Consider the following 7,500-nt stretch of genomic DNA (forward strand, 5'->3'; position numbering starts at 1 on the left):
CGCTTAGTAATATGCTTAAATTCAGCGGGTAGTCTCGCCTGCTCTGAGGTCGTTGTACGAGGTGTCGCACGCCACACCGCCAGCCGGCTGTGCACGCTACCGAGAAAGTACCGGTATGCGAACCGCCAGGCGACGGGCGCGCATCGCACGTTTGAGGAGACGCGGCCGGCCCCACAGGCGGCCGCGACACTCCCAGGTCTGCGAAGCGGGGCAAACGCCGCGCGCTTCAGTATACGTAGCCGACCCTCAGCCAGACGTGGCCCGGGAACGGAATCCATGGACCGCAATGTGCGTTCGAAACGTCGATGTTCATGTGTCCTGCAGTTCACATGTCGACGCGCAATTTGCTGCGTTCTTCATCGACCCACGAGCCGAGTGATCCACCGTCCTGGGTGATCTTTTCTCAAGTTTCCGCCGTCTCTTTCGAGACGGTCGCATAGGCGGGAGTGAGGCGTGTGGCGGCCCCTGTTCCAGCGTTCTGTGTCCAACGGCCTCACGGCCGACGGGCGTCGTACGGCTCCACACCGGAGCGGACAGGCACTCGGGCGAAAGTCATTCAAAACCGGCGCCAGGCGCCAGGTGCCGCAGGCCAGCCGCTCCAGCGCTTCAGCGCTCGTACCACACAACATTGCCGCTAGTTTTGAGAGGCACGCGTGGTTCCGCACGCGGCGCACGGCTACTGCGAGCCGTACAGGTAGCGTGTTGCGCGACACGACACGCACATCGAAAGACATGCAGTCTAGTCGGTAATGATCCTTCCGCAGGTTCACCTACGGAAACCTTGTTACGACTTTTACTTCCTCTAAATGATCAAGTTTGGTCATCTTTCCGGTAGCATCGGCAACGACAGAGTCAATGCCGCGTACCAGTCCGAAGACCTCACTAAATCATTCAATCGGTAGTAGCGACGGGCGGTGTGTACAAAGGGCAGGGACCGTAATCAACGCGAGCTTATGACTCGCGCTTACTGGGAATTCCTCGTTCATGGGGAACAATTGCAAGCCCCAATCCCTAGCACGAAGGAGGTTCAGCGGGTTACCCCGACCTTTCGGCCTAGGAAGACACGCTGATTCCTTCAGTGTAGCGCGCGTGCGGCCCAGAACATCTAAGGGCATCACAGACCTGTTATTGCTCAATCTCGTGCGGCTAGAAGCCGCCTGTCCCTCTAAGAAGAAAAGTAATCGCTGACAGCACGAAGGATGTCACGCGACTAGTTAGCAGGCTAGAGTCTCGTTCGTTATCGGAATTAACCAGACAAATCGCTCCACCAACTAAGAACGGCCATGCACCACCACCCACCGAATCAAGAAAGAGCTATCAATCTGTCAATCCTTCCGGTGTCCGGGCCTGGTGAGGTTTCCCGTGTTGAGTCAAATTAAGCCGCAGGCTCCACTCCTGGTGGTGCCCTTCCGTCAATTCCTTTAAGTTTCAGCTTTGCAACCATACTTCCCCCGGAACCCAAAAGCTTTGGTTTCCCGGAGGCTGCCCGCCGAGTCATCGGAGGAACTGCGGCGGATCGCTGGCTGGCATCGTTTATGGTTAGAACTAGGGCGGTATCTGATCGCCTTCGAACCTCTAACTTTCGTTCTTGATTAATGAAAACATACTTGGCAAATGCTTTCGCTTCTGTTCGTCTTGCGACGATCCAAGAATTTCACCTCTAACGTCGCAATACGAATGCCCCCGCCTGTCCCTATTAATCATTACCTCGGGTTCCGAAAACCAACAAAATAGAACCGAGGTCCTATTCCATTATTCCATGCACACAGTATTCAGGCGGGCTTGCCTGCTTTAAGCACTCTAATTTGTTCAAAGTAAACGTGCCGGCCCACCGAGACACTCAATAAAGAGCACCCTGGTAGGATTTCAACGGGGTCCGCCTCGGGACGCACGAGCACGCACGGGGCGGTCGCACGCCTTCGGCTCGCCCCACCGGCAGGACGTCCCACGATACATGCCAGTTAAACACCGACGGGCGGTGAACCAACAGCGTGGGACACAAATCCAACTACGAGCTTTTTAACCGCAACAACTTTAATATACGCTATTGGAGCTGGAATTACCGCGGCTGCTGGCACCAGACTTGCCCTCCAATAGATACTCGTTAAAGGATTTAAAGTGTACTCATTCCGATTACGGGGCCTCGGATGAGTCCCGTATCGTTATTTTTCGTCACTACCTCCCCGTGCCGGGAGTGGGTAATTTGCGCGCCTGCTGCCTTCCTTGGATGTGGTAGCCGTTTCTCAGGCTCCCTCTCCGGAATCGAACCCTGATTCCCCGTTACCCGTTACAACCATGGTAGGCGCAGAACCTACCATCGACAGTTGATAAGGCAGACATTTGAAAGATGCGTCGCCGGTACGAGGACCGTGCGATCAGCCCAAAGTTATTCAGAGTCACCAAGGCAAACGGACCGGACGAGCCGACCGATTGGTTTTGATCTAATAAAAGCGTCCCTTCCATCTCTGGTCGGGACTCTGTTTGCATGTATTAGCTCTAGAATTACCACAGTTATCCAAGTAACGTGGGTACGATCTAAGGAACCATAACTGATTTAATGAGCCATTCGCGGTTTCACCTTAATGCGGCTTGTACTGAGACATGCATGGCTTAATCTTTGAGACAAGCATATGACTACTGGCAGGATCAACCAGGGAGCTGCGTCAACTAGAGCTGAGCAGCCGGCCGCCCGGGAGTGTGTCCCGGGGGCCCGCGCGAACACGCAAGCGTCCGCTCAATCATTCTGCAAACAGGAGGAGGCTGAGCTCCCCTGCACAATACACCTCGAAACCCTCTCAGGTCCCGGCGGCGCGCAGCGCCGTCCCAAGTACTTGGTCGGGTTCGAGAGAGGCGCAATCGCCCGGAGTTAGGCGAGTAGACGCTTTCGGTGCGACCACCCGTGCTCCCAACTGAGCTTGCCGCTGCCGACAGAGGCCCGGGAGCGTGCTGTCGTGGCATTGCCGGCGGGAGACAACACGCGCCACCTACGGTGACCGGCAGCTCCAACGCCAGCGCCACAGAAGGACAAAAGCCCCACTTGGGTGCCGAAGCGAACTCTCCCAGCACAGCGCACACGCCAACACATCCGCACAGCTGCGATACAAACCACCAGCGAGAACCGCTGGGGCGACCGAGCAGCAGACGGCGTCGCGGCGCCGAGCGCCGGGCGGCGGCGCATCCTCAACGCACACAGTCCTCAATCGGACCAGCACACTGCAGATGTCCACCGCGCTTCGCACCGGGCCCGCGAGGACCTACTTTGGCCGCACGGCGCCGCGCGCAGGGTGCGCCGGCGCGCAGCTGCGACGCCTGCCGCGTCCGTCGGCCGGCGCGCCTGCCACTGGCCGCCCCCACCAGCCGGCTGTAGCGCGTGCGCCCACGCACCGCGCGGCCAGCACGCCGGGAGGCGCCCCCTCACCGGCCGGGGACGGTCCCACCCAGCCACCGCCGCGTATCGCTTCACACCCAGATGCCGTTCAGTTTCGTCGGCATGGTGGGTATCGCTGGAACAACCGGTTAGTACCTCAACCTATCGTCGCCATCACCGATTCACCCCTAGCGAGAACAACCGCACCACAACGGGTTACCATTTCTTCATTTGCGTAACTTCACCAGAAAACGTAGGCGTCCATCGCCATTTGCAACTTCAACCATTATTGCATGCCTGTGTCAGGTGTCACGCCACACTACGTCTGCCCACATACACGCAACAAAATGTGCACGCCTAGACAATACGTGGAAGGTGGCCCCCGTACGTATGCGATGTCCATTGCTCGAACGACTGTCAACCGGCTTCTGTAGCATGTCGCAGATATGGAACGCGCTGCACCATGCCATCACGGTGTGTGAGGAGAGACGACTAGGTCCGAATACATCAACAGACAGCTCATGCTGATCGCCATCCACGGCGTCCGTTCCTCCCACACGTCTCTATGGCGTACCACACTGCAATCCAGCTCTCATAGGGAGACGACACGTAGCTGCGTGCACAATATTTGCACTGTATGGTCCGCCGTTTTTGGGCGCAGTCGTTGTACGGTCACACATGTGCCACGATGTATCATTCAGTACATAAGGACGAATGTGCAGTACAGATTGTGGTTCACGCGTACGACATCAGCGGACAGTTGACACAGGCCGCACCACAACGTAGCCTGCGTACGTCGCATGCGAAGGGCATTGAACATGCAAACTTGTCACCAACCACCTTGCGAAGGCAGGGGGCAAGGTGGGGACGTGGGGAGAGGTGGGGGGGGGGGGGGGCGGCATGTACGCCCTGCTGCCATCCACATTACAGTGTACAGCAGGAGCATGTGGAAAGTCAGCAAGACTTGCAAGGTGTTTAACATGAAGCGATACACAGGGGAGCGGGCAGTGCGAGTAGCGAACTATATTGCGAGGGTTGCGGGTGGGCAACACTACACTAATTGAACGAGTCGTATAACAATTACAGAGCAGGTTTAGGCGACAACGTGGGTTACGATAGGCGACAACGTGGGTTACGTTAGGGGACAACGTGGGTTACGTTAGGGGACAACGTGGGTTACGTTAGGGGACAACGTGGGTTACGTTAGGGGACAACGTGGGTTACGTTAGGGGACAACGTGGGTTACGTTAGGGGACAACGTGGGTTACGTTAGGGGACAACGTGGGTTAGGTTAAGGCACAACATGGGTTAGGTTAAGGCACAACATGGGTTAGGTTAAGGCACAACATGGGTTAGGTTAAGGCACAACATGGGTTAGGTTAAGGCACAACATGGGTTAGGTTACGGCACAACATGGGTTAGGTTAAGGCACAACATGGGTTAGGTTAGGGGACAACATGGGTTAGGTTAGGGGACAACATGGGTTAGGTTAAGGCACAACATGGGTTAGGTTAAGGCACAACATGGGTTAGGTTAGGGGACAACATGGGTTAGGTTAGGGCACAACATGGGTTAGGTTAGGGGACAACATGGGTTAGGTTAGGGGACAACATGGGTTAGGTTAGGGGACAACATGGGTTAGGTTAGGGGACAACATGGGTTAGGTTAGGGGACAACATGGGTTAGGTTAGGGGACAACATGGGTTAGGTTAGGGGACAACATGGGTTAGGTTAGGGGACAACATGGGTTAGGTTAAGGCACAACATGGGTTAGGTTAGGGGACAACATGGGTTAGGTTAGGGGACAACATGGGTTAGGTTAGGGGACAACATGGGTTAGGTTAGGGGACAACATGGGTTAGGTTAAGGCACAACATGGGTTAGGTTAGGGCACAACATGGGTTAGGTTAGGGCACAACATGGGTTAGGTTAGGGCACAACATGGGTTAGGTTAGGGGACAACATGGGTTAGGTTAGGGGACAACATGGGTTAGGTTAGGGGACAACATGGGTTAGGTTAGGGGACAACATGGGTTAGGTTAGGGGACAACATGGGTTAGGTTAGGGGACAACATGGGTTAGGTTAGGGGACAACATGGGTTAGGTTAGGGGACAACATGGGTTAGGTTAGGGGACAACATGGGTTAGGTTAGGGGACAACATGGGTTAGGTTAAGGCACAACATGGGTTAGGTTAAGGCACAACATGGGTTAGGTTAGGGGACAACATGGGTTAGGTTAGGGGACAACATGGGTTAGGTTAGGGGACAACATGGGTTAGGTTAAGGCACAACATGGGTTAGGTTAGGGGACAACATGGGTTAGGTTAAGGCACAACATGGGTTAGGTTAGGGGACAACATGGGTTAGGTTAGGGGACAACATGGGTTAGGTTAAGGCACAACATGGGTTAGGTTAAGGCACAACATGGGTTAGGTTAAGGCACAACATGGGTTAGGTTAGGGGACAACATGGGTTAGGTTAGGGGACAACTTGGGTTAGGTTAGGGGACAACATGGGTTAGGTTAAGGCACAACATGGGTTAGGTTAAGGCACAACATGGGTTAGGTTAGGGGACAACATGGGTTAGGTTAGGGGACAACATGGGTTAGGTTAGGGGACAACATGGGTTAGGTTAAGGCACAACATGGGTTAGGTTAGGGGACAACATGGGTTAGGTTAAGGCACAACATGGGTTAGGTTAGGGGACAACATGGGTTAGGTTAGGGGACAACATGGGTTAGGTTAAGGCACAACATGGGTTAGGTTAAGGCACAACATGGGTTAGGTTAAGGGACAACATGGGTTAGGTTAGGGGACAACTTGGGTTAGGTTAGGGGACAACATGGGTTAGGTTAAGGCACAACATGGGTTAGGTTAAGGCACAACATGGGTTAGGTTAAGGTACAACATGGGTTAGGTTAAGGTACAACATGGGTTAGGTTAGGTTACACGTTGTTGTAAGGAAAGGTGTGGGGGGGGGGGGGGGGGCGGGGCGGCAGGTTCGTTGATAGTGATTATAGTAAGTGAATGCTTGTGACATGATGAGATTTGTCACGTCAGGATGCACCTTTGGCTTATTAGAGGCGGCGCTCCAATTCTATGCTTGTGTCAGACCTGTGTCTTTGACTCATGTCATTGTTTGTGCGCTGTGACAGGAGGTACTATTGTGATGTTGGGTGCACCGTTGTATAGGACATGTGTGGGTGTTGGTGCCTTATCTGCGCAATGGTGGATGTCGAAAGGGTGGGATATTCTATTTTCCGCATGGACCTCCTGGTCTGGTTGTGATAGTGTGGATTGTGTAATGTGGCGGAGAGGATGCACTGGATGTTGTTCCATGCTGGTGCTTACATATTGTATGTGCGCCTGTTAGAAGCAGAGAGTGGTGCGTGATCAGAGTGTCTGGCTGACGTGTGGTTCCCATTGTGGGCAGACTCTTTCAGCATGTATACGGACAGTTGTATATATTTTCTGTAGTTTGATGGCTCTGCATTGATTACTAATCAGCGCCGTGTGTACGGGTAATCTGGTTCCAGTCCACAATGTTCTATCTGTGTACATTAGTGACAAAGACTCCCCCCATGCAGTGGGGCTCGGTCTGTTATAACTCTTCCGCGTAATATATTTGCCCCACGTTTTTGCGAGTGCGAGTGCGAGTGCAACGCGCATGGGGACCGACATGCTGATGGCTCGGTATCGGACGCCGTACAGTGAGCAACGCGATCGCGTCTCTCGCTCGTAAGTGGTACAGGTCGCGGCTCATGTATAGGGACAGCGGGAATGTCGCATATTGGAAATAACTCTTCATGAAACGCAAGTTATAGGGGTGGATTGCACTTTACGAGTGCGGGAAACGTCCGCCGTTCATCCGCTGGAGGTGCGCGTTTGGCGGTTGGGGTGGTCCACGAACGGGTGCGGGTGGAGTCATTGCCGGTCCACGGCTTCGTGCGGCAGAGCCACTGGAGAATGGGTGCTATGGTCGACAGAGGCTGCAGGCTTTGTGGGTGGCGTCGAAAGGCGGGCACTGTGGCGCCATCGCTGTCTTAGTCGGCTTGGCGTCTCATAGATGGCGGTGGCGTCGTTGCAGGAGGTCATGTTGCGGGAGACCTACAGATGGCGGTATGTTTTGTGG

At 54.5% G+C, this 7,500-nt stretch overlaps 2 non-coding genes across 2 annotated transcripts; both read right to left on the reverse strand.

Annotated features, from left to right (window-relative positions):
* Positions 1-240: 240 nt before the first annotated feature.
* LOC124751077 lies at positions 241-395 on the reverse strand. Its single transcript, XR_007012030.1, has one exon. It is a non-coding gene; the product is annotated as a 5.8S ribosomal RNA (ribosomal RNA).
* Positions 396-747: 352 nt separating this feature from the next.
* On the reverse strand, positions 748-2,657 carry LOC124751079. The gene has a single exon (XR_007012032.1). It is a non-coding gene; the product is annotated as a small subunit ribosomal RNA (ribosomal RNA).
* Between the last annotated feature and the right edge of the window lie 4,843 nt (positions 2,658-7,500).

The sequence above is a fragment of the Schistocerca piceifrons genome, unplaced genomic scaffold (genome assembly GCF_021461385.2).
Source record: "Schistocerca piceifrons isolate TAMUIC-IGC-003096 unplaced genomic scaffold, iqSchPice1.1 HiC_scaffold_452, whole genome shotgun sequence".
Classification (NCBI taxonomy): domain Eukaryota; kingdom Metazoa; phylum Arthropoda; class Insecta; order Orthoptera; family Acrididae; genus Schistocerca; species Schistocerca piceifrons.